General features: G+C 36.8%; 2 long non-coding RNA genes across 2 annotated transcripts in view; one reads left to right on the forward strand and one right to left on the reverse strand.

Moving 5' to 3' along the window:
- Nucleotides 1–24775, forward strand: part of LOC121501667 — a 47215-nt gene extending 22440 nt beyond the window's left edge. The window contains exons 2-3 of the long non-coding RNA XR_005990659.1: nt 22518–22614; nt 24653–24775. This is a non-coding gene — a long non-coding RNA (uncharacterized LOC121501667). The remainder of the gene's footprint in view (nt 1–22517; nt 22615–24652) is intronic.
- LOC121501666 lies at nt 22621–27634 on the reverse strand. The gene is made up of 3 exons (XR_005990658.1): nt 26279–27634; nt 25477–25568; nt 22621–24668 (listed from the first exon to the last, which is right to left on the reverse strand). It is a non-coding gene; the product is annotated as an uncharacterized LOC121501666 (long non-coding RNA).
- Between the last annotated feature and the right edge of the window lie 255 nt (nt 27635–27889).

A 27889-nucleotide genomic window follows, 5' to 3' on the forward strand; every position in this document is an offset into this window, starting at 1 on the left:
TTATGATTCTGAAGGTTAATTAAAGCCCTGAGATTGTGTCATTTTTCTAGAAGTTTCTATCAAAATACGCATTGCTTTCTTACTTATTTGTGGGCCCATCCTAAAGGTACTACTGGACCTTATCCAGTCACAGCTTTGGCAAACAATACAGCCACAGAAAAGCTACTTGCGTCACTTGATTTTATTTTTTAACGTTCAAACAATACCTGGCAAATAAAGAAAGGTTCTTGAATTGTGATTGGCACAATGCTACATGGCTAGCTGCACAGAGGATTTAAGCAAACTATAGGTATTGTCAGGGTGCCGATTGCAGGTAAGGGCTGATATGTAATTACCTTCATTTGTGAACCAAACCGATGTCGTAAATTGTGGGTGTGGGACATATGCCAAAAGCCCCACATAACATGGTTTTCTTATGCATATATTCAGTTTTTTATTTTAGCAGCTTCCATTCTCCTACTCATTGGCTTTTCCGCTAGAACGCACACACTTAGCAACGTTTTCTAGCCCTCCCCCTCCCAGTCTTCTATTGCATTTACCACCACGGTCCACCCTTTATTCTTTATACTCTTTTATTCCCGTGGCATTATTCAGCCTTGTATCCTGGGTACACAATTAATTTTAGGTGTAATACAAGATATAGTCCCAGACCCTCTGGGCCCTTCTGTATTGGATCTTGCTCCCTTAGTTTTCTTGACTAATTGTCACTAATGTGTGGACAGCTCTGAAATTAACGTCTTTATTTTTTTAAATCATTCTTGTACAGTTTAAAACTAACTGCCCACTGACTATATTCTCAGTCATTCATTCCCGAAACAGAGTACATACAATGAGAGGACTATTTTAGGGCCACTGAAGTATCTGAGAAATCATTTTCTAAATATGTTGTTTCTAGAAAGAAGTGTTATGTGATATGTCTCAATACTTGCTGGATATTTTTAAAAGCATTCTCAGTTTTTTACAGGACTAAATTAGATGTCCTATTTTTAAAGAGTTAATGGCTCATGTTTTTGATGATTTAGGAATTACTTAGGAGAAAAAGAATTTTAATAATACGTTTATAGACTATTAATTTTCAACTCAATCTTGCTTTTGTCTGGAAAATAGAAGATATAGATGCAGTGCTGTTATATGAAACGTGTCTGTAGTCAGATTACTCACTTTACTCTTCTTTTCTTGTCCAGCACCCTGCACCACTTTCCATGCCTGCTGCCCAAATCAGCTCTCTGCATCTCTGTTTATATCATCTTTTGGTCACTCAGCCTTAAAGCAGAGAAAACGTGGTTTTTCCCTTCCCCTCTTCCCTGGCCTCCTGTATCTTGTCAAGCAGTATATAGACTCTTGCTTCACCCTATCTTTCAAAAGCACCCCTCTGTATTCTCTCTGCCCCCTCCCCAAGCGAGAACACCCACATCTGCAATGCTGCAACAGTCTTGATTCAGTCTCTCTTCCTAAGTCCCTCCTAAGTCCCTGCTGACCCCTGCCAACCAAATCTTTGTGACGTGTTTTACAAGATACGTTCATATCATCAGTAGCTCTCCAATGACTATAGCATCAAGTCTAAACACTTTGCATCCAAGACCACCAGCACTATCTTATCTCTTTAAGAAAAGTTAAACTGCTGTTTTGAAAGGAAGAGGGGTTGTTTAGAACTGAGAATTTTAAGTCAAGCAAAGTTTTTATTCTTAGCAAAGCTGTATAATCTCCTATCTGCAGGTCTGTTGGGAGATAATCTTTCTCTGCAAAACAGAAATAAGAATCAGCAACTATGGAAATAGATTTTTAGAACAAATACATTGACAAAAAGAATAATAGGGGCAGAAAGTGGAGGGATTTGGCTCCCTGCCTGAATGAGCCTGGGGCCCCCTAGACACACTAGGATAATTTAGGAGCCTAGGGAGGTAATAATTTAAATGAGAATATTTGGTATCAAGGTCTGACTAGAAGTGAAGCAAGAATTTAATGCATTTACATATTAAAGCCTAGATAAGGACTAAGGGGTTAAGATAAGAAAACTGCAATTATTCCATGTATTTGGTATTGCTCTTCAAATTGGAATAAAATATACATCTTAAGAAGAAATTCTTCTAATTACAATCTTTCTGAATTTACACAATTTTCTTTAAAGAGAAAGAAAGGAAAAGTAACTGCCTCATGAGACTCGCTGAAAGGTGAAGAAAATACATGAACATGAAGATCATCAAAATACAATATCCTTATAAGTAGTGGAACTGGAAACAAAATGAAATGCATTATAGAATGAATGTGTACTCTGGAGTCAGACAGCCCAGGTTCAAATTCTGATTATGCTCTTATTCTGAATACTTGTTGGGCCAGTTACTTAATATTTCTATGTTTCAGTGTAACTATAAAATATAAATGATAACATTACTTGCCTCAGAGTTGTACAGAGGAATAAATGATAATACATGTAAAGTGCTTACAAAAGCACAATTACGTATTTGAGTACTTATTTACAACCCTCCAAAGTATTACATGTATTTTATAGATGATGAAATTGAACCATAGAGAGATTGATATCTGCCCAAAGTAATGCTGCTATCAAGCCCTACAGCGTTAGCAAGCTGGAAGTCTTCACTCTATCTGCAGACTGCCTCCTTGTTTTTGTATTGCTGGAGATATGATAATGGGTACTGGCCTTGTCTTCAAGACAATACTTCAAATAGAAAAACAAGAAGTGAATGGACAGTTCTGCAAAGGTGATCTGGAAGTAGGAGTAAAAGGGCTGAGGATGCCTTCCGTAAACCTTTACAGCTAAGCCAGGCCTGGAAGTGTGGGCGGGAATTAGATCAGAGCTTGGGTGTGGTGGAGAGCGTCCTAAGCAAAAGAAACATTTGGAGAGGATGTTCTGCATGCAAAGGAGTACAAGGCTGTGTGAGAGGACACAGAATGTTCGGTATTTACAACTGGTTAGCTAGACCAGAATGTAGAACTTGGGGTAGGGCAGGGGCCGCATTTTGAGGGAATAAAGTTGAAGCAGTTCTCTTCTACCAGCCGTGAAAATACAAGTCAAGAATTGGCTGCACAAATACTTGTACACAGTGATGTACACACTGGCCCCAAACCATCAGTACCCTTCGATGTACAAACTGTGAGGCATAGGTCCAAATCCTTTTCAATATAATGTATGCCGTAGGCCTGGGGAAGGTCAGGTATGCCTATAGGTAGTGTATATTTTTAAGGAAAATAACCTCATTAACTATTGAGAGAAATCACCCCTACTTCCTTCCAGTTATTCTTTCTTAAGAAAACTTATATATATATATATGTTATATATATATGACTTATAACTTATATATATAACTTATATATATGTTTATATATTTATATTATATTTATATATATATTTATATATATAAAACTTATATATATATATGAATTATATGTTCAAATTCCTTTGTTTCTAATGGGAAACCATCTCTCCAACATCCTGCTTAAAATATAATATTTTTAGTGTTCTAATCTAACCATTTTCATGACAGTAGATCATCTGTAGAATAGGTTACACTCAATGCCCTATGAGTAAGCTATAGAGAAAAGTGTTGGTTTAAGGGCCTCCTTATACTCTATTCCTAACTAGACCTTCTCAAGGTAGTAGTGGGTTTCAATAGTGCAAACTTATTATTTAAAACCATTTATTAAGAGGCAAATAAAATATAAGCTTGTTGACCACCCCAGGAAATGTTAGCAGAGTACCTTCCTTCCTCTGAAACACAGCTTTGTCCTTCTCATGTCTCCCTAGATAGTTTCCAGAAAAGTTTTTTTGTATGGTGCCATTATGTTGAGAAACCATATATCTTAACAAAGTTAATGTCAGTGACAGTGGAACTCCTTGTAGTGTAGTCTTTAATTCAATTTAACCAATAAATATGAGGAAATGCCAAGTACTGTGTGAAGCACTAGGAATACTGTAAGATACAGCTCTGTCCTTAAAAAACTCATTTTATGTGTATAAAAATATAGAGTTTCCATGATGTAATACAGTAAGTACTAATTTAGAAGTATGTATCATATCCATATCAGACTTGAGAATCAAGAGGGAATATCCCCAGATGTGGAGAGAAAAAAATGAACCAATTTGTAATATATTTTTTTCTCTGGAACCTGGATGTGGGAGGGTTGAATCATTTTAAATAGGTCAGAAAAACATCTGATTAGCACTAACTTGTCTAGTGTTCATCATTCAAATGAGTGGTAATGTTACTGGAATCCTTTATCTTTTAAAACCCCCGGTCTCCCTTGTAAGTGTTCTAAAAATGTAAATTATGTAGCATGTACCTGCTTAACTAGAATTATTTCCCTATGTTATGTAATACATCATAAAATATTTTTAAAGTCAAGTCACTACCTAAAGGTGATAGTGTTTCTAAGAACATTTAATGTGGCTATCACAATCTATATCAATTAAGACACTTTTGAGACCCTGAAAGATACAAAAAAAATGAAGCAATTTTTTGTTATCTTTGAAGCAGAAAAGTTAACGCCAATCTGAGCTATTTGTTACTGTACTTTGAATTTAATTATGGATAATTTATTACCGATAAATCGATAATCTATTATGGATAATTATCAATAAATCAATTCTTAATCTGAATAGCCTTCACATTAAAATAATTTAAAGGAATGTCCTTTGCCTACCTAATGTTAGAACTCACATTTCCCAGGGTGCCTGGGTGGCTCAGTGGTTGAGTTTATGCCTTTGGCTCAGGTCATGACCCCTGGTCCTGGATCGAGTCCTACATCAAGCTCCCCACAGGAGCCTGCTTCTCCCTCTGCCTGTGTCTCTGCCTCTCTCTGTGTCTCTCATGAATAAATAAATAAAATCTTAAAAAAAGAGAGAGAATTCACATTTCCTAATTTACGTGGAGAATTTCAGGTTTAGTATTTTCTCAACTTTTCCATGTGAAGGTAACAAAAGCTTCCATTGTCAGCCATGTTGTTTCTTTAGCTCATTTCTTTCTTTCTTAACATCCTTGACCCCAAGTATCACATGGTAGTGACACTGATTTTATAGTAAATCAGTGAGATTGTTGGATATTTATAAAATTAACACCTTCCTATTTTTCATGTGTTGAAATGATACTGGTTCCATGTATTTGAAATATAATGTTAAAACACACCAAATTAGTTTCAAACAAATTTCCTATTTATGATGGAATTAACTATACAGAGGATCATAAGTAAGACTTTACATTATATATTTTATATTATTATATATTTATTACATTTATTATGTATAATATTATGATATTAAGATATCTCCATGTCTCTACACATTAGAAGAATGAAATAATTTTAACCCACTATAATGTTAGAAAGACATCCTGATATACATTTTAGCCATGAATAGCTGAATATCTCATTTTACAGTCCTACTGCCTTTTATTTATAAATAGAAATACTTCTAGTTTTTCCCCAGCTTTATTGAGATAGGGTTGGCATATAACACAGTATAAGTTTAAGGTGTAAGACATGTTGAGTTGAAACATTTATATATTGCAAAATGATTACCACCAGTAGTGTCTCTACCACCTCTATCACATCACACAATTACCATTTATTTTTTGTGGTGAGAACATTTGAGATCTACTTACTTAGCAGCTTGCAAGTATAATACAGAATTATAAGCTGTAATCACCTTGCTATCAATGATTTCCAGAACTTATCCATATTTAACTGGAAGTTTGTACCCTCTGACCAATACTTCATTTTTAAAGTACTTTCTCATGTATTTGATCCTCAAAAATCTCAATGTACAAACATGTTATATTTTGTTATATATTATATTACATATATAACATATTATATAATTATGTATAATTATATATTATATTTTGTTATATATTATATTACATATAATATATAACATTAATAATTATATACTCAATTATAATACAATTATATATACATATATACAAATCTATAATATCTAGAGAGGGTGGGAAATGTGGGTCAAAATCATCTTTCTTAAATAGAGGAAATGTAAAAAGTTCATATGTTCTACAACTAATCAGTAAACTATGGCCCAGAGGCCAACCTGATCTACCACCTGTCTTTGAAAATAAAGTTTCATTGAAAGATAGCACTACTCATTCATTTACGTATTGCTATGGCTGCTTTTGTGATCTATGGCAGAATTTAGTAGAGACAGAGACCATTTAAAAGGCTCAAAAAGCCTAAAATATTTACTAATCTGGCCTTTTAAGAACAACTACAACAAAAAATCTGACTCTGATGTGCAGCAATTTGCCCTTAAAAACCATATATTTAAAAAAAAAAAAAAAACAAACAAAAAAAAACCATATATTTTTTTTATTTTTTTAAGACCATATATTTTTTAAATAACTAATTTAAAACTGCTTTTCTCACTTTATGACATAAAATTTAATAGTATGTAATACACTCTATATACATTTTCCATGAGAAATCTGAATACCATGAGAGATAAAATATAGAATTTCCCAGGATTTAGTATTAATATTTTATTTTACAATATAGGAAGAAGCATATCAAAATATTTCTGTTTATAATAAAAATAGGGAAGTCTTGATTTATTGATAATAATGTTACTAGCATGAATTCAGAGAGGTACAAAAAGTCTCCTCTTTAAAGTGGGACTAATACTAATTATCAATATACTAGTAATTTAGTATAGCATGCAAGATTAGCTTGTATTTAGTTAGCTCTTTTTTTAAAAAAAATATTTTATATATTTATTCATGAGAGACACACACACAGAGAGAGAGAGGCAGAGATAGGCAGAGGTCCAGGGAGCTTGATGTGAGACTTGATCCCAGGACCTGAGCCAAAGGCTCAACCACTGACTCACCCAGGTGCCCCTAGTTAGCTAACTCTTAATAGAAGCAAATACTAAATAATTCTTACAGCCTTAAAATATGCACTTGGGCTTATTGAGCTTTACTTTTGAACATTATTTCCTATTCAGGAAGTTTACACTTGAGTACAAATATCTTGCTCCTCTCTTTAGAAATACCGCTTCAGACAAGATATGCTATAATTCTATTATATGTAATATAAAATTGTAACAATGATAATAGGTTCTTACCAGTTGAACATACAGATGAATTAAATATAGATTTTCTAGAAGATATATAACTTCATACTATTGTCTGCCCCTTGATTTTCTACTCTTAAGATATTTAACTTCAGAGAAGCTATAAAACCCAGACTCCCATTTTATTATTGCTAGAAATTTCAGGGAAATTTAATTTGGAGAATAAAATAAAGAACTGATATAGATAAATAAGACACAAATGTACAGTAAAGTTAGAAATCTTTTTTATTTAACTGTCAGAATGCTTTGCTTTTGGTTTTTATTTTGATGTATTTAACTACTGAAAAATAGTAAGATATTTTCCTTAAAGGCCCCAAACTCAACATTTTTCTAAAAAGGAATATGCAATGAACCCAAGTGTCTGTTTATGGCCTACTGTAATTCTTGCAGTCCTTATCAATAGTAAGAGCCTAATGGGTGGCTTCTAGCCCAAAAACTCATTCTCCGTCTTCTGAGCATTACCTTTTTTCTTTTTTCTTTTTCCTTTTTTTTTTTTGCATTAGCTTTACTCATTTTTCCTTGTAACTTTACAGCTTAATTAAACCAAATAAAGACACTGATGATCTATTAAATTCAAGGCATGAATAGAATTTGAAAGAAAATCTTACCTGATATTCTTTATTAGTTTGGTGCTAGATATTTTTCACTCAAAGACTGGTCAATAGGGACAAGTTTGAATAGATCCTAGTCTGTTTGTTTCTTCTTCTACCTCCGTGGTTTCAATAGCTTTCTAGCAAGTTCCTTTTAAGAAGAAACACAATGTCATAATAAACATAAAAAGCTCAATTGCTAAAGTATTCCATAAATGTTCTTTTGTTGTTGTTGTTCTTATCTGACTTCTTTATCCTTGCCTCCTACTTCAGGCTTTTCTCAAAGCTAAATCACTATTCTCACCCTAGCCAGACTATTCCCCACCCCTCCACCCCCGCCACCCAAAATAGTGCTTTTAAAACTGGTTGATGTTGATTCTTCAGGAGGAGGAAAAGAAAGTGTCATGAGTCTGACTAGGAATCTCTCGCTGCTTCTCCAGAAAAAAAAGTTCTCCTTTGATTCATTTAAGACTTCATTTGCTTTTTGACATTTAAGTGGTATGTTAAGGCACTTGCCTGTATCACTAAAATGATAATTATACTGTAGTTCCACATTGTGATCCTCATTAGTGTGCAATTTCCTGGGTACCAGAAACAAAATCTTAGTACTCCATTCCTATCTGGGTTAAACATAACTATTCAATGAATAAAAATGTGCATGGACTGAATGATTCTTAATTTAAGTGTCTTTAATAAAATTTTATGTAACTTTTTAGTAATGAGGGTACTATGGTAAAAACAAATTAAATTTTCAACAACTTGCCTAAATATACTACTTTTATTTGCAAAGTATAATTCACTAGAAGTGACTTTATTTAATAAATGTTTCTAAAATTATATGTCTATATACATACATATATACCTACACATATACACATAGGTTAAGTGGGGTTTTTTAGTTGAGATTTTCATGTTATAAATCTATTTTGTAAAATGAAAATTTTGGGTAGAAAGATTAGTAGCATCAAAAATTGTTTTGATTAAGCCAAATTGACAGGTAAGGGACTTTTATATTGACAGCTGAGTCAAGTTTATCTGCCAGGAAGTCAAGAAATCTAAAAAAATATATAGACAGCAGTTAGATTTAAATACTCTGCAGTTAAAAGCAGCAACAGTTTATTTAACAGGTTGCTTGTAATCAAGTAGTACTTACTGTTTTGGTATTTTGCCTTTTTCCATTTACAAATGAAATCAATGCCCCCATAGAAATAGTTTTAAAATACAGTTAAAATGAAACATCCTAAGTTGTTTCATTGGAAAACCAAGTTTTCCAATATATTTTATTAACTAGAATGATATTACTCTTTAATGGTATTTGCCTGATATTGAGTTTGTTTATTTCTTCACACATTCTATAAATGAACATCTGCCAAAACAAATATCTATGATATTTATGCCAGATTGTTTCCATGTAGGAACACTGTGTCACACTGCTTGCTTTCTTGAAGGAATGCAAAAGATTAGAAATTGTGAATGTGGAATACAAACTTTGGGTTCGTTTTTTGAAATGTTACCTCAAACTAGAATTTTCACAACTGAAATGTACTGATAATAAAAGGCACCCACACGCAGAACCTAGATAAATCTCCCCTCCCCCTGCAAAAAGTTTAAATCTATAATCAACCCTTGGTACTAATTTTTATCAGACATCAGTTTTTGTCCTAAGAAAATATCTAAAAGTAATGACCCAACACAACAATAGAAGGCCAAAATAGGTATGAATTTTTTTGTTTTGAGTGTGCTGCTTTGTAATTTCTATGAATGGTCTCTGAAGATCAAGCGCATTGTTTTTAAGGTTGAGGAAACAGACTTGCTCAAGCCTGAACAGTAAGACAGTAGAGCCAAGGCCAGAGTTCCTGCAGTTTCTACAAAGGGCCTCCAGAATTTCTCCAAGGAGCCAGAGGAGCCCCTCCTAGGGCTTTGGAAAGGCTAGGCTGGAAGGACTCTCCTCACATTCCCCATACACACCACATTCTCTTTAACAAGGGTTGCTCAGCTTGCATCTCTTTGACATATTTGAAATTCTGGTAAGAATGAGTTTGAAAAGAAAAAAGAATTCTGTTCCTAAAAAAAAAAAAAAAAAAAAAAAATTGAAACCATGGAAAGAAAAGAGGTGGAGTATTATGGGGGCCCAAAATGAAATGATGTCACTGTTAGTAGCTACCACAAAGATCACCTAGAAATTGCATTTCAAAATAAGGGAAAAGGGGACGCCTGGGTGGCTCAGTGGTTGAGCGTCTGCCTTTGGGTTCAGGGCATGATCTCTGAGTTCTGGGATCCAGTCCCCGACCTGGCTCCCTGCGGGGAGCCTGCTTCTCCCTCTGCCTGTGTCTTTGCCTCCTCTCTGTCTCTCATGAGTAAACAAATAAGATCTTTAAAAAAAGGGGCGGGGGGAAGGGGTTTTTAATGTAGTTTCTGTACAAATAAAGCCTTTATTCTTTTTCTTTTTTTTTTTTTTAATACTTTGGTTATCAACTTGGTGGTTCTAGAAATTTGAATCACACAGAAATGAACAATGAATAAACAGTTTGGTAGAGGAACTTCCAATGTGTTTCAGAATACAAAGACAGGTGGAGCCTACAGACGAGCATAAGAATAAACTAAGAGAAATCAGAACAATGGAATGCTATATGGACATATTGACAGTAAGAACACCAGATGGGCAAAACACTCAGAAAAAGCTTTCTGGAGATGCCTGGGTGGCTCAATGGTTGAGTGTCTACCTTTAGCCCAGGGCATAATCCTAGAGTCCCACATCGGATTCTGCATGGGGCGTCCTTCTCTCTCTGTCTCTGTCTCGCCTCTGTGTGTGTGTGTGTGTGTGTGTGTGTGTGTGTGTGTGTGTCTCATGAATAAATAAACAAAATCTTAAAAAAAAACTTTCTGGAAAAGAGGTACTCAAGAGCAGAGGTAAAGGAAAATGATATTCCTAGTGGAGGGAACAACAGAGATGAGGAGGGAAGGAGAAAACACGTTTATTGAAGATAAAGATATGTCCAAATGGAGAGGAGTGCTTGTGTCAGTGATCTGTAAGCTTGAATTGGTAAAATGAGGTTATTTTGAAGAAGTGCTTTGAAGGCAATAGAGGAGAACACTGAATTTAAAGTATGCAAAACGGGCAATATGGTACTACCTTTGACACTCAACAAGTGCATTAGTGCTATTAAACTGGCACCGTATTCTGAATATTCAGGGCAATTTTCTTTTACTGTCTTAAATTACTAGTGGTGGAAAAAATTTAGGAGAGACTTCCAAAGATGCTAGATTGTTTTCACAGTTTTAATTTTTTTAAGATTCATTTAGGGGATCCCTGGGTGGCTCAGTGGTTAAGCGCCTGCCTTTGGCCCAGGGCATGATTCTGGAGTCCTGGGATCAAGTCCCATATCAGGCTCCCTGCATGGAGCCTGCTTCTCCCTCTGCCTGTGTCTCTGCCTCTCTCTCTCTCTGTGTGTGTGTGTGTGTGTGTCTCATTAATAAATAAATAAAATCTTTAAAAAAATAAAAAATAAAGATTAATTTATTTGGGAGAGAGAGTGCACATGCAAGTAGGGGGAGGGGGAAAGAATCTTCAAGCAGACTCACCACTGAGCATGGAGCTCCATGCTGGACTCAAATCTCATGACCTATGAGATTATGACCCAAGCCAACCAAGATTCAAGGTTTAACCAACTGAGGACCCAGGTACCCCTCTTTTCATAGATTTATAAACACATGCAATAATGGACACACACACATTTTATACTTTCGCAGTGGTGCTGGGAAAAAATAAAAAATAACAATTTAGGAGGCATACATCATAGCCTAATCTACCTCTTTCATGTCAGATTTATGCATTACATATAATTTTTAGTTTTTATCATCCTTTTTTTTTTTTTTAAGAGAGAGAGAGAGAGAGTGTGTGCAAGTGCAGGTGGGGGAGGGAGAGGAGGAGCAGAGAAAGGAAGGAGAAACCCAAGCAGGCTCTATGCCCAGTGTGGAGCCCTATGCGGGGCTGGATCCCATGACTCTGAGATCATGACCTGAGCTGAACTCAAGAGTCAGATGCTTAACTGACAGAACTACCCAGGTGCCTCTATCATCCCTCTGCCCTCACTTTTTAAAAAGATTTTATTTATTTGAGAAAAAGAGTGAAAGAGTGAGCACAAGCCAGGGTCAGGGAGAGGCAGAAGGAGAGGGAGAAGTAGACTCCTCACTGAGCAGGAAGCCCAATGTGGGGCTCAATCCCAGGACCCTGGGATTGTGACCTGAGCCTAAGGCTTAACTTTAGGCTAAACTAAGCCTTAGCTTAACCAACTGAGCCACCCAGGTGCTCCCCATCATCTCTTTTTAAAACATTTAGAAAATGAGAAATTTTGCTTCATAGCAAGTTCTCCATTGAGAAATATTTGAAATAAAATAGTCTTTCTTCACTATACAGGATGTGGAGACAAAATTTTACCTAGTATAAAAAAATAATACAAAAAAGTAATCAATGGCCTGGGAATATTCTTCCAAGGTCAAATCAATGAATGGTCTTTAGAAAAGAGTTTATTGTATGATTGTTCATTTTTAGGGGAAAACATAAACCATCATTTTGTAAAAGTAATACGTCCTGTATATACATAAAATAGATCTCAGATGAAAATTATCTCACAAAAAAGATTTTTAAACTTGTAAATATATTTTTTCAATCTCCAGTATCTTCAGACCACCCAGTGGAAAATGTTACATGTTTCCTCCCCCCCTTTTTCTTTTTTTTTTTTTCTCCTTTTTCTTTTCCCAAGTTTACTGTGGGGGTCTGTGGCTATGCACACATGCCCATGCCATGGTTCTCCTAAAATTTGGTACAGAGAAAATTATTTTTTTTAAGGAGGAAATTTTTTCCTTCTTGGGAGTTACCTGGTTTTTCTGGATAAATACTGTGATATGTTTGTTGAGAGGTGTGCATGAGAAGTCTGTCAAGAGGTATGCTTGAGTAAGAATAGTGGTAATTAGACAGTATTCTAAAATGAATGGCCTCTGTAACTGCCGTGTTTTTGTTTTTCTCAGAAAACAAGCTTGGAAGGAGAGCTAAATTGCATTTAAATAAGACTGTTAGAAGAGGGAGGAGAGGAGAGTAGTGAGATGGCTGGTTTCAGATCAGAACATAGTTTTGAAGGGTACTGATAGGCCAGATAATGTCGATTATAAACATCTTGGTAACCTCACTCAGTTTCCCAGCCCTGAAAACTGACTTCCGCTGCCCCTGTTCTGTGCAGCTAGATCTGCCTTGTGCATGGGCTTGGGGGGGAAGGCAGGGGCTTCTTGATCTAATGATCAAGTGTAAAAGTGCGCACATACTTGCAGTCCTATGCACACAAATGCACAAATGTCTACCACCATGTAAAAAGATAGCTGTCTGTTAGTGTAAGCCACTTCCCCATCGACCAGGGGAGGTCAGTTCATGTAAAGATCACTCTGTTCTCTGATCACTGTGGTCATACTTGGGGTAAAAAAAACAGAATTTTATGACCACGTACAAACTGATTCAGGCCTCTGATAAGCCACTGGAAATGGATGGCAAATGCCAACTTTTGGTGCTTCCAGAGCCACACTGCCTGTGAATATAATCATTTAGAAATTTCTCATCGTTTATCTTGTTTTCTGCTGCCCAAGATTACTTTGTACCTCTGGAATATTAAGAATAAGAGCTATATATTTATACAGATAAAAGAATTCATTCTAATTGCTATTCATAACTCAGGAAACATCACATCAAATTTGTTGTATTACCGGTTTTCATGGTGGTGGTATTAGGAATGTAATTCTGCTAATTCTTAAAACAAGCAACTACTGCTAGAGGAAGCCTTTTGTGATATAATTAATTTTAACACTGGATATTTTCTTTTGTATGGTTTTCTTGTTAGGGACCTATCATTATTTCACATCTGCATTTGTTCTATAATAACTAATATTTTCTGAACTAGAATAGATCTTAAAGACCATCTAATCCACTGACCTGTGCAGAGAAAGACATTTCACATTATGTATTTTACGAAAATAACTTTTATGGAGTATTACACAAAGATGGGAAACTATGAATTCTGAAAACAGATGTATTTCATACTCAAGAACTTTCATAAAGAAACCTTTTGAAAATACTAATTAGGATATGTAAATTGATCTTTAGGGTTGAACTAATATGTGTATTGACTTGCTCAATGAGAGGGCTGACAAAATTGCATTAGGATGCCTTTGGCTCTAAATAACAGAAAATGTAATAGGAACTGGCTTAACACTAAGGAACATTTGCCTGATGCTAAAATGTTTTCAGTTAAAGTGGTCCCAGAGTTGGCCAATTTAGCAACTCAGTTACTTCATCAATGGACAGGATCTATCTAACTTTCCATCTTGTCATCCTGAATATCTAGGGTTGTCAGATTAAATACAGGATCTCAAGTTAAATTTGAATTTTAGTTAAATCATATGTGTATATATATATATATATCTCCCTTGTGATATCATTCATTATCTGAAATTTCATATTTAACTGGGTAACCTGCATTACTGTTTCCTAAATCTGGGAAATTTATTAGCATCTTGGTTTTTCTTTCTAGGCTGGCTTCACTTATGGTCACAAGATAGCTGCCTTATCTCTTGCTATCATATGTAGATGCCAATATCCAGTGGCATAATAAGGAATTCTATTGGTAAGGAAGAAGGTGGAGGAGTGGTGGTTTGTTAGGTAACCAACAATATAGAGCACCAAGACAAATCTGAATTTGTGTTGATCAAAACATAATTTCCTCTGTTATTAAGTAGTTAATTATATGCCTTCTGATTCAGGGATAGGATTTCTTTTCTGTAAAAATGTATTTTTTGGTTTTTGAGTCCTTTTGTTGGAACAGGGAAAGCCCCTATCACTGCATCTAAAATAACAATTTTTACTGAGTGTTCTGAACTAAGGGAAGATTATGGCTCATTTGCACATTTCCCCTTTTCCACATTATTCTTGGGGCACATATAAGAGGTTCTCCATCTTCATGGTTGCTGGTTCTTTCCTCCTCCTTTGTGTCAGTTGTTCACATTATGCATGGCCAAATTATACCTCAATTTTCTACGTTCTCTTCCTCCTTCCAGCCTCCCACCTTTGAAGACTTACAATATCTGTAGGGCCATATTTGTACTTAAATGATAATGGTTTTATATGGGCTAGATAAACTAATCTGTGTTAACATTTACTTTACTAATGTGTTGGACCACTGCAGTAACTGAAAGCTTTAATCATTTCAACAGTTCAACCTCTTTAAAAAGCTCTTCAGGAACGCTGCCAGTTTAGGCATCTTGGTGCATGGCACTTTTGGCTTCCTCATCCAGCTCCCAGAGGCAGGTGGCTACAGGAAGGGTTGGCCTATATGACTCCACTGCTTGGAGTATGTTCATTATGCCTGTCTGGTCGCTCTCATGCTGTCTTTCATTCCCTCATCACATTCACATTGCAATCCACTGGTTTCTGCAGCCGTTTTCTCCACCCCATTTCCTGTCTCATCGTGAGTGATTCATAAGTGACTTCAATATTTATAGATGGGCCCCACCCAACACCCTAGACTCACCATTTCTTGACCTCTTCTGCTGCTGCACAGGCCTTTAGCTTCTTTGGACTTCAGTGATCTACTACCAGTGCCATTCTCCAATGCTACCAAGCCATCCCCAGCAACTCTTTACCCCTCTTAATTACACTTCACCATTTTACCCTCTTAATCTGAGTTCCTGCTCTTTTCAGTGATTCCTCTTCCTTGGTTCTATCAAACTATTGGATTTCAAAGGAACCTTAAACCTTAAGAATATAGCAAAGATTCAAATCTGAGCCTCTACATGACCCAGATTCTTTCCCTCCTGCCCTATGTCTCCCATCTAACCTTGCATGCTATGGCTTATCTCATCAATAATTTCAGCTTCCATCATGCTCAACCTCTGTGCTCCTATCCTGGATGGGTGTGAAATTTTGTCTTTTGAAGTTCACCACCTACGTACCTAAACCTGCTAAGTAAAGCTAGGCCATTGCCATCAACTGGCATTGTTAAAGGCGTTAAGAGCATGGACTCTGGAGCTAGACCACAGAAGTTCAGTTCTAGGATCCTCTACTTACTACCTGGGCACCCTTAGAAAAATAGAATAACCACTTTGTGCCTCATTTTCTTCATCCGTGAAGAGGGAATAATCGTCAAGCATATCTCCTAGACATATTATGAGTGAATGAGCTGATATTTATAAGGTGCTTAGAAGAGTATGTAATAGTTAAATAAATATTTTACTTCTCCTCTGTGGTTTTGTTTCCATTTTTAATAACAACTATTCTGAACATTTGCTCTTTTAAATTCTCCAAACAGCTCATGATCCATTACTTCGGCAATCTGGCCTAATTCTCAGAGTATATCATAGGACCGTAGGTGTGAACTCCTTTAAATTATCTTCCTTTGAAAATTTAACTACATTGGTACATTGCATCTCTTTCCATCTAAAATAAAGAAATGACCTAAATGAAATAAATTTTCCTCCCTTTCTCAAGATCTTATCCCTTCAAATACATAACCTTTTCTGTGTATATTTAACCTTTTTCTCTCTACTTGCTCTTGTCTTTAAGCAATAAACATGTTTTAGTCCTCAGAAAATAACTTGAAATCTTTCAACTCTGCATTTCCTTTTATCTATTTTCTATCTTCATCCTTCTCTTCATCAGATGCCTCTACCTTTACTGTTTCTATCTTTACCTTTATCATGACTATTCTTGACAAATGACCTTCTTAGCTATAAGAAGGTCTAATATTAAAATTAAGTGGAAATAAACCCAGAGGGACAAACTTTAGAACTTGCTTTTTCTCCAACCTTATCCAGACATAGATAATCATGATCTTGAATGGCCATATATTTATATAATGGCTTTCTTGCTCTCTTGTTCTATCAAGAATTGGTTGTTAAACAACCAATTGTTTTAGTTTGACTGCCCCTGCTGTTTCCCGTTTCCCTCTTCTAAAAAGAAACCAGCCCCACAGACTTCCACTTAACTTTTGGCCATTCCACCGCGGTTATTATCAAGGGCAGCAATAACATCTGCACTGCCAAACCCAGAGGTCAATTCTCTGTCTTCATCTTAATCAACTTCTCAGGAACTTGGTAGAGTTCATCATTTCCTCCTCCTTAAAACATTTTTTCCAGTGGCCTTCAAGATACCACTTCTTTGTGTTATCTTCCCATTTTGCTAGTTGCACTAGTCGATCTTTCTTAGCCTCTTTTGCTAGATTCTTCTCATTTATCTGCCTTTAAAATGTGGAGTACTCCAAGCACTATGCTCAGAATTCTTACCATTTTTTACCAATTCCCCCTGCTACCCCCAACTAGTTTTTAAGCTATAGAGTCTATTTATTTTTTCATTATTGTATTTAATTTAAATCCAATTAATTAACATATATTATTGGTTTCATAGGTAGAGGTCAGTGATTCATCAGTCTTATATAATACCCAGTGCTTGGGACACCTGGGTGGCTCAGCGGTTGTGCATCTGCCTTCGGCTCGGGGTATGATCCTGGGGTCCTGGGATTGAGTCCCACATCGGGCTCCCTACAGGGAGCCTGCTTCTCCTGCCTATGTCTCTGCCTCTCTCTGTGTGTCTCTCATGAATAAATAAATAAATAAAATCTTTAAAAAAAATACCCAGTGCTCATTGTATCATGTGCCCTCCATAATGCCCATCACCCAGTTACCCATTGCCCCCACTCACCTCCCCTCCAGCAATCCTGTTTGTTTCCTATGATAAAGAGTCTCTTGTGGTTTGTCTTCCTCTCTAATTTCATCTTGTTTTATTTTTTCCTCTCTTCCCCTATGATTCTCTGTTTTGTCTTAAATTCCACATATGAGTGAGATTATATAACTGTCTTTCTCTGACTGACTTATTTCATATAGCATAATAACTTCTAGTTCCATCCAGGTCTTTGCAAATGGCAAGATTTCATTTTTGATGGTTGAGTAGTATTCCATTATATATATATGCTATATCTTGTTTATCCATTCATCTATCTATAGCAGCAATGTCCACAATAGTCAAACTGTACATACTATTTATATGCTGACGACTCTTAAATTAATATTTCAGTCCAGGGATCCCTGGGTGGTGCAGCGGTTTGGCGCCAGCCTTTGGCCCAGGGCGCGATCCTGGAGACCCAGGATCGAATCCCACGTCGGGCTCCCGGTGCATGGAGCCTGCTTCTCCCTCTGCCTATGTCTCTGCCTCTCTCTCTCTCTCTCTCTCTCTCTGTGTGACTATCATAAATAAATAAAAAAATTTAAAAAAATATTCCAGTCCACATTTTTCCCTTGAGCTCTATATTCACGTATCTAAATGCCTACTCAACATATCCCTTTGGATGTTTCAAACTTAATACATTCAACAAACTCTTGTTTCTCTCCAAACTTCTCCACCTTTAGTCTTCTCCATCTCAGTCAGGGAGAGTATGTAGACTTAATAGAGGGGAACTCTCAAGAACACAACAATAAAGCTGGTAAAAGAAAGCAAGCCAGTGAAGGAGATAAGGAAAATGTAAGATCAAGAAAGAACTGAGAGGAAGAGTCAGTCCTACAAAAGCTATAAGGATAACTATAAAATAAGGGCTGAAAAGGAACCAGAAGATTTAGCATTTTAGGAGTCATTGATGACTACTGCTTTGCTGGATTTGGAATAGTTTACTTGGGAAATATAACATGGCTCTCTAGTGCTAGTGAGTCCAAGCACACACATACCTTACAATATTTAAGCCAAACTTTCATCCAGAGTTTCAGCTCTGTACTGTACTTTCGAATGCTTGGGGCTACATCCCTATCAGTATGATTTATAAGCACCTCATATCTAATATATCCTATAATGAACCCATTTCCTTTCCTCTCTCTTGTTTTCCTTACTCCTAAACAAATTAATGCCAAATACCAAATTCTTCTAAATTCTCTATCACATTGAATGACACCAATACCTATCCATGTACCTACAGTAGAAGACAAAACTTGAAGATCATTTTGTTTCTTTCCTCCCATCCATTTCCAATTTGTCAAATCTGATCGCGGCCTCTATTTCCACCAGACTAATTTGAGTCTTTATTAACCTCCCTATCTCCAGGCCCCATACTAGTAAGCCTCCTAATAGGCTCCTTTGCCTAACAATGTCCCACTCTTTCAGCTATAAAGTTACTAGTTGTCTTTCAATAAAGCCCTTCAGTTAAAAACTGAAAGGTGCTTCTAACTTCCCACTTACAATGACACAATCTTAAAATAGCACACTAAGGCCTTTGAAGTTTGGCTCTCACCTACCATTCCAACCTCACTTTATGATAGTTCCCCACTATCCTCGACATAATCAAACTGAAATACATTGTGAGGGGTCGTGCAAATATTTCCCATACTTCTATCTCTGGAAAAATAGAGTTTTCAAAGTTCAAATAACTTTTTCTCCCTAAATTATAAATATACTTTGAAAAAGTTTGGAAAAAAAAGTAAAAAAGCCATAATATTGTCATTGTAATGGCACATTTTTGTTTCCTTGCTAATATTCCTCTATGGATATATATATTGTATCGTAAACATAATTTTGCATAATATTCTTAGAGATTTAGCTATTCCTTATTGTGAAGAAGAGGAGTATCAAAATTATAAAAATATTATTTTGAGAAAGGAAAAAAATAGAAGGAAAAAAAGGGTGGGGACAAAATACAGCTATGAATAAGATTTAGGATGCATACCATGATGACCTACTCATCTACCATGAGTGAGCCACACATTTGGCTTTCAATTTTCTAGAAACCAATGTTAAAAACAGAAACTTTGTTACTTATCCAAGACCCAGTGCCCATGAGATTACAATAAAATGTCCCAGTAATTTCAACTCCTCTTGGAACAAATATTGTAAAAAGATATTTCTTCTGAGGTTCTCCTAAAGAGAGCACAGGCTGATGTACTTAACAATTTCTGGGAAGACTCCTTATTAGAAATAATGCATCTCATTATACATCATTGCTCATATTGAGAATCAATACAGGCAGAGCCATTTTACAAATCAGAGTGTAAAAACCATCTATTTTTTCCAAAAACCATCTTTTTGGAAATCATTTGATACTGTCAAGCTCTTTGCTGGTCTGCTTTAAATTATGGCTAAATACTAACATATTGGAATATTCACATATAGTATATATTAGTCATAGTAGTGGCTGAATTTTTAACCTTCAGAAAAACTTTCTGACTATTGTTTCTCTTCAAAATAGAATTTTCAATATTTCTTAGGTAAAAGGTGAAATCTTAAAACTTCAGGTCTCCTATTGGGCAGTTAAGGCTTACTTGGAAGACCAGATTTTAGGTTAAGAAGCAAAAATTCGGGATCCCTGGGTGGCGCAGTGGTTTGGCGCCTGCCTTTGGCCCAGGGCGCGATCCTGGAGACCCTGGATCGAGTCCCACGTCGGGCTCCCGGTGCATGGAGCCTGCTTCTCCCTCTGCCTATGTCTCTGCCTCTCTCTCTCTCTCTCTCTCTCTCTCTGTGACTATCATAAATAAATAAAACTTTAAAAAAAAAGAAGCAAAAATTCTCTCTTCTTGATTATGAGTGTGATTCCCCTGAGAAAGTTCTTTGGCTGGGCCAGGGATGCTACAGTCTTGGGTTTTTGTATCTAAGAGAATATAGGATGTTATCCTAGAAGGACTCAAAAATTAGTTGAATAATATACTCAAGTTTGCAGAGATTTTCTCTGTCCCCAACCTTGAGTCCTCTCCAGAAAGATGGCTAGGTGCAGCTACAAATTTTGGAATAGAGGTATCACCTTTACTGATAAATTATAATATTACATGCCCTTAAGGAGCCTACATACTCAAAATCTTTGTTTTCATATTCTCCAAAGTTTTTCAGAACATTTGATAAGATAAAATTTTTTTTTTACCTTTGCTTTTATCAGTGTTTGTAGGGCTTTGAGATATGGATTCTTGTCCCTAATTACTTCTGTCACTAACTAGATGGCTGACCTTGAGCAGGCTACTTAAAGTTTCTGAGCTCAGTTTCCCTCCCTTTGTAAAATGAGAGTTGCAGTAGGTAATTGGCTCCCTAGGATTCCTTCCAGTGCTGAGTCACAGAACTGCTCATCAGCTATACAAGAAGAATCTCTTCAGTGCTAAGAGAGTGATTACTAATGTTTCTCTAACAGTGGGCCTGGAGAGATGCCTGGGTGGCTCAGTGGGTTGAGTGGTAGAGCGTTCTGGCTCAGGTCATGATCCTAGGGTCCTCCGATCAAGCTCCCTGCTTAGCAGGAATCTGCTTTTCCCTCTCCATCTGCACCCCTTGCCCCATGCTCTCTCACTCTCTCTCAAATAAAACAAAAACAAGAACAAAAAACCCAAAACAACAACAACAAAAAAGGGGGCCTGGAGTACTAGGAGACAGTTATACATCTTAAGTGAGGACATAGGCTTTGCAGGGGGAAACTCCAGGTTCCCCTCTGCCACTTATTAGTACATGGCCTGGGGCAAGTGTTAACCTCTCTGAAGCTTAGTTTCCCTAACTATAAAGTGAAGATAATACAAGCTGTTATAGAATTGTGGTATTAAATGAGGCACTGTAAATCCAGCCCTAAGTACTGTGTCTGGCACAAATGCTCAATATAAAGTATCCATTTTTATTACTGTTATTTCCTTGGGTTCACTGAAATAATTGCTCTTCTAATAGCATTTCTCCAAATCGAATATCAGCACTATTATAATTACAGTATTTAAAGGTTTTAAGGTGCCAATTTGGCTGACTAGTAAAAAATTGGAAAGACACAGGCTTGGGGGATTTTTAAAAAATTAACCCAAACAACCTGTGTTGACCTTTATCCTGTAGTTCTTTTATTTAATAACAGTCTATTAATAAGCCTGACTTTCAGCGTTTTGACTTAGTGCTAATGTAATCCAGGCCAAATATGCTACCTTTCTTGCCTACTCCAAAAAAAATTTATTTTATTTATTTTTTTAAAGGTTTTATTTGTTTATTCATGAGAGACACAGAAAGAAAGAGAAGCAGAGGCACAGGCAGAGGGAGAAGCAGGCTCCATGCAGGGAGCTCAACATGGGACTCGATCCCAGGTCTCCAGGATCACACCTCAGGCTGCAGGCAGCGCTAAGCCGCTGCACCACCAGGGCCGCCCTCCAAAAAAATTTTAATGGAGGTTTGCTTCATTTTTCTATTTAATTTGAAACAAGATTGTGGGGAAGTCCTTGGTTTGGGTTCTCATCAATAGATATTTAGTCCCTTTAATTTTTGATCATTTGTAGATTATATTTAAATACAATGATAAAATCATTCTTAGATGGTTGAGATAAGCTTTGAAGCCTGTATAAGTACTTATTTTATAATTCAAAAACAATTGCCTAACCATAAAAGAAGAGGAAAAAATTCCCCAAATGTGGGAAACCAGAGTTCTTGGCTATGCTCTTAAACTACAGCAGGAAATATGTGTTTGTTTATTATGACCCTAGTGCTTTCATAGCCAGATTAACTTTCAAACACAGAGTTTTCATTCCGTTTAACCAACAATTGTCACCCTGACTTGTGGAAACTGATAATTTGCAGGGAGTTCAAGGAGAACATTTGCATAGTTCCATTTAGGAGAACCTGGCTTGTCCCTGAAGCTTGGAGATAGACCCTTTATGAACAATTCTAACTGTAGGGCTGCCTGCAAGGTGTGGTAATTACAAAGTAACTTGCTGGGTCAACCTGTGTTAAAGGTGGCTTTCATGGACCATCAAATTTTATGACAAAGGAATTCTGAATTATCATTATATGTTTAAGAATCTCTCTTTATTGAATCTAGGTTTCTGCTCATGAGATGTGAACCTCGACTGATTTGCACCAAGTTGTGGAAGAGTGATTGCTTGTATTTCTGCTAGAAAGTTTTTGCAGGATAAAGGGTGAGTAGTATGTTAGATTGATAGATAAAGAATCTACACTGATTCATAGAATCATTGAATACCTGAATGTTAAATATCTAAAATGGATCAAGCCATTGTACAGACTTTCATTATATTAATTAAACTTCAAAAGGTTTTAAGGAACTAGCTTATTATTTTCTGTCTCTATTGCTCTATTTCCTTTAATATTTTATTATCTAATTAATTTGTTAAAATTGATTTACTTATAATAAAGGGATTATTCAGTGGATACATCTTACAGCTTCTGAATTAAAGAATGGCAAAAACGGGACTTAAAACTGATACTACGGTATAAGGGATTTGCTGGTTCTACTCAGTATCACGAGGTGGTTGATATGAAGTACCCTTGTTTTGATATCCCACCTGCTCAATCTTATACTTTTTGGTCAGTGATAGTAAGAAAAATTGGTAGAGTTGAATGTAAGGAATAGACAAAAATGGTTTAGCAAAATCCTGTCTGAGTCTGGCAGAAACCCTACTCTCTCCCCATTTTGTCCACCCTCAAACTTGCCAAGCCTTGTTCATTTTGGCTTTATTTTAAAAATGCATTTCTGGTGAGTGAGGAAAGGTTTTGTACTGTGTTTTCAATGACTCACCCAAAATAACTCCATTGAACTTGTAAACGGTCCTGTTCTGAATGCAGATTGTGTTTGTTCTGAGATGGGCATGAAGGAGCTGCAGAAAGGAGATTACAGAAGGGAAATGTGGGGGGAGAGGCAGTACAGTTTATATTTATTCAGGTTCAGGCACACATCAGAATTCGTTTTTAAAAAGACATTGTGTGTGTGTGTGTGTGTGTGTGTGTGTGTGTGTGTGCTAAAGAACTGTCTATAAGGTCAGTTCCATTTAAAGCTTTTAAAGATACATCAGTATTAGATATGGTTCATCTAGTCACCAACCTCTTCTGATTTTCATGAAAGATGATAGGAAGATTTACACGTAAATGTAATTTTAAATATATATATGCATTGTGAAACTTATTTAAGTGCTAAATGGCTTAAAATAGGAAATAATCATACCTGTGACATGAGCTAGAAATTAATCTTAAAATAGGAAGAAAATGCATATCAGTACATTGATCATATAATAGGACAGTGTTAACACTGGGCAATGCAATCATGGCATCCTCTTGTTTTGCTGTGTGCTGCATAAAAATGTTTGATATCAAATGGCATAGATTGAGTATTTAATGTCGATAGATGTACCTCTTCTAAGGCTTTTATGATTCAAAATGTCAGAGTGTTTAAAAAATATTTTAGGGCAGAACTCAATAGAAAAAAAAAAAAGGACTGATCTAAACTTTCATGAATTCATGAAACAGACCAAATAAAGCCTATTCTGTTACATAATCTTGCTTCAGTCAATTGTTGATGAAGAATAGATGAGCTATTCTTACCTGTTGCTCAGAAACACCAAAGAATTGAGCCCCTGAAAAGAAAACAAGGTATCTACAAGGTTTTGCCATGGAAAGGGTAAATTTAGCCCTATGTGGCCATGTCAAGAAATTGTGATCTGAGGACAGGGAAATGGGTGATAAAATGATGAATCTTCAACATCCAAAAATTAGAAAGTATGTAAATTAACCCAGATTATGTGATTAATCTGCAAGGAATGTTCCACTGGTATTAACTAACACCTGCTTCTCCTACGGGTGTGTACCTGAGAAAATAAGGGAAATCAAAATAGCAGGTTGTTACGCTATATTAATGGTTACTCAGGAGGACAATGAACTAGTATCACACTCTCTGAATTTTTGCTAATGTGGAAAAACCCTAAGAAAAAGTAATAGGTTCAAATATAGACTACAAAATGAGTTTTATTACTTTAAAATATACACAACTAGAAATATTTTAAATATTAATAATGACTTAAAGAAATATATCAGAAAAAAATCTTAAGTCAGACTAACCACCTTTCCCCATTGCTCATTTATATGGTTTGTAAATAAACCTTGAAAGTTTTTGAAGAATTTTTCACTGATAACATTTTCCTTTCATCCTCTTGTTTCCTGTTGCAGTTTTCCACCAGTATCCCTGGAAATGGTAATAGCCGTATTGAGTAGGCCCAAAAGATTTCAGGTTGAAATGAATTTTAGAAATACTGGGTAAAATGAAGTCAACCAGTGTTTTTTTTCCCCCAAATAAATCTTTAGAATTTATTTCTCTTTTATGTTCATCGTGACTGGCCTGGGTTGGAGAAGTGGGGATATAATACATAGTGTTTTCCAAACTTATTTCATATAGAGCTCTTTTCCCAGGCAATCCTATTGAAATAGAAAATGCTGCTCTATTTAATTTGCAATTAGCTTATACCTTCCAGTATCTATCTATCTATCTATCTATCTATCTATCTATCTATCTATTTATTTGGCTTAATAAGGGATGAAACTTTGGTAAACTGCAATGCCACCACTTTCTGATCAGAGTCTGTATTATTAAGATTTTGATACACAAAATAAAATTTTGACTGCATAAATATTATTGAACAACAGTGCAATAACTAGAACAAAATGTCTTAGCTTACCCAAAAGTAAATCTTGTTTAGTAATTTTGAGGCATTTGTTAAGGTCTGGAAAAGCAAAAAGTAACTAAAATAATTAAACAGCATAATGTTTCATTTCTGATACAAGCTTTTCCATTTAAAACTATCTAATCAGAGCATGTTTATGCTTTAGCCTAAATTTATGCCATTTAAAAAATTCATCTGCGTAAGCATGTAGATGTCGCTTACCAGTATAAGAACAATCCCCCTAGTATAAAATTGATTTTTGCCTTCTGCAAGATAACAATTCCAGCAGCTATCCTGAGCTCCTACTTCCCTGTGATTCCATGTGATACTCACATCAGTTTGGGAAGGTTGTTGTCAGGATTGCTATTTCACAGTTGAGGAATGGATGGCTTGAGATAAGAACTGTCTTGCCTTAGGCCATAAAACTAGAAAGACAGAGAAACAGATTTCAAACTTCACTCTAACACCAAAGACCCTACTGTTTCCACTACAGCTTGCTGGATGGAATTATTCACATCTAACATGAATGTGTTTATTCCGCTAGCTCGTCAGCATATAAGCGTGGGTGAATCAGACATTATTCCTTATGCAGCGCTTCTGCAATGTGGACTCGCAGTTGGTCTCTCTGGGTAAAAATTCCTTGAAGCAAATAGCTAGACTCTCCTCATGTGTGATACGGCATTCATTATTCAATAAGTGAAACACCTTGGGCATTTTTTTTTTTTTTTGAAATTTCAAGGCTGAGAATGCAATGAAAACCCTTCTTCAAAACAGCTTGCTGTTTCAAGGATTTCCTTCCCCTACTATTTCTGTATCCTCAACATCTTGCATTAAGAAGTATCATGTAGAGGAAAACACACAATTGTGCTATTGGAGACTCAACAATTTCTATATTCTATGCTAATATTACCTGCTGGGGTCCCCCTAACCTTTCTTTATAGATTGATCCTGGCATTTGGCTTTTAAATATAAAATATGGTACACCGTCGCCTTTCTCAAAAATTCTCTGTTGTCTCAAAGTATTTAAACAAAAAAACTGTACTGAAAGTGTAAGGGGTACAAGAAGAATCCAGAATAACGTCACAGTGTAGCTGGGAAGCCAAACGTACCCTCAAAAGCCAGTCATATCACTTACCGCACTTTTCTGGCTCAAAATGAGTGACCTAGACATTCAGTTGTGTATCAGGAATCGTGGGAGAGAGGTGATCAGAGTGATGGAAAGATGTGGTCCAGGAAAGGTTCTGCAATTCATGAAGGCATAGGATGGAAAGAACAGCAGCCCTTTGAGATGCAAGGACATGGAGTCATGGAGTCAGCAGCAGCATGTGGAGATAACGCTGAAGCTGGGAGCCCCAGAGAAGGAGGGTGGGGTCGGACAGGACCCAGGATGAAACTGAGAAGACAGCATAGTTTTTCTCTGCCTGGTTTCTGACCAACCCTTTCAGGGCCTCCTCTCCTACCACCTCCCACTCTCTGACTTGCTCACTTTTCCAAAGAATGCCAGGCTCTAGCCTACTCTGAAGGGTAAGTCCAGGCTCTAGCCTATTCTGAAGGGTAAGCAAGGCTCCAGCCTACTGTGAAGGGTCCTTAGTCAGGCTCTATAGCCTGACCCTACTCTGAAGGGTCCTTAGTCAGGCTCTATAGCCTGACCCTACTCTGAATATATACTGACCCTACTCTGAAGGGTCAGTAAGTCCAGGCTCTAACCTACTCTGAGGGTCAGTAAGTCAGGCTCCAGCCTACTGTGAAGGGTCAGTAAGTCAGGCTCTAACCTACTATAAGGCTAAGTCCAGACTCCAGCCTACTCTGAAGGGTCAGTAACTCAGGCTCCAGCCTACTGTGAAAGGTCAGTAAGTCAGGCTCTAACCTACTCTGAAGGGTCAGTAAGTCAGGCTCTAACCTACTCTGAAGGGTCAGTGAGTCAGGCTCTAACCTACTCTGAGGGTCAGTAAGTCAGGCTCTAACCTACTCTGAAGGGTAAGTCAGGCTCTAACCTACTCTGAAGGGTAAGTCCAGGCTCTAACCTACTCTGAGGGTACGTCAGGCTCTAACCTACTCTGAGGGTCAGTAAGTCAGGCTCTAACCTACTCTGAAGGGTCAGTAAGTCAGGCTCTAACCGACTCTGAAGGGTCAGTAAGTCCAGGCTCTAACCTACTCTGAGGGTAAGTCAGGCTCTAGCCTACTCTGAAGGGTAAGTCAGGCTCTAACCTACTCTGAAGGGTCAGTAAGTCCAGGCTCTAACCTACTCTGAGGGTAAATCAGGCTCTAGCCTACTCTGAAGGGTAAGTCAGGCTCTAACCTACTCTGAAGGGTCAGTGAGTCAGGCTCTAACCTACTCTGAGGGTTAAGTCAGGCTCTAACCTACTCTGAAGGGTAAGTCAGGCTCTAACCGACTCTGAAGGGTCAGTAAGTCCAGGCTCTAACCTACTCTGAGGGTAAGTCAGGCTCTAGCCTACTCTGAAGAGTAAGTCAGGCTCTAACCTACTCTGAAGGGTCAGTAAGTCCAGGCTCTAACCTACTCTGAGGGTAAATCAGGCTCTAGCCTACTCTGAAAGGTCAGTAAGTCCAGGCTCTAACCTAGTCTGAGGGTAAGTCAGGCTCTAACCTACTCTGAGGGTCAGTAAATCAGGCTCTAACCTACTCTGAAGGGTAAGTCAGGCTCTAACCTACTCTGAAGGGTAAGTCCAGGCTCTAACCTACTCTGAGGGTACGTCAGGCTCTAACCTACTCTGAAGGGTCAGTAAGT

Source organism: Vulpes lagopus, chromosome 11 (assembly GCF_018345385.1).
Source record: "Vulpes lagopus strain Blue_001 chromosome 11, ASM1834538v1, whole genome shotgun sequence".
NCBI lineage: Eukaryota > Metazoa > Chordata > Mammalia > Carnivora > Canidae > Vulpes > Vulpes lagopus.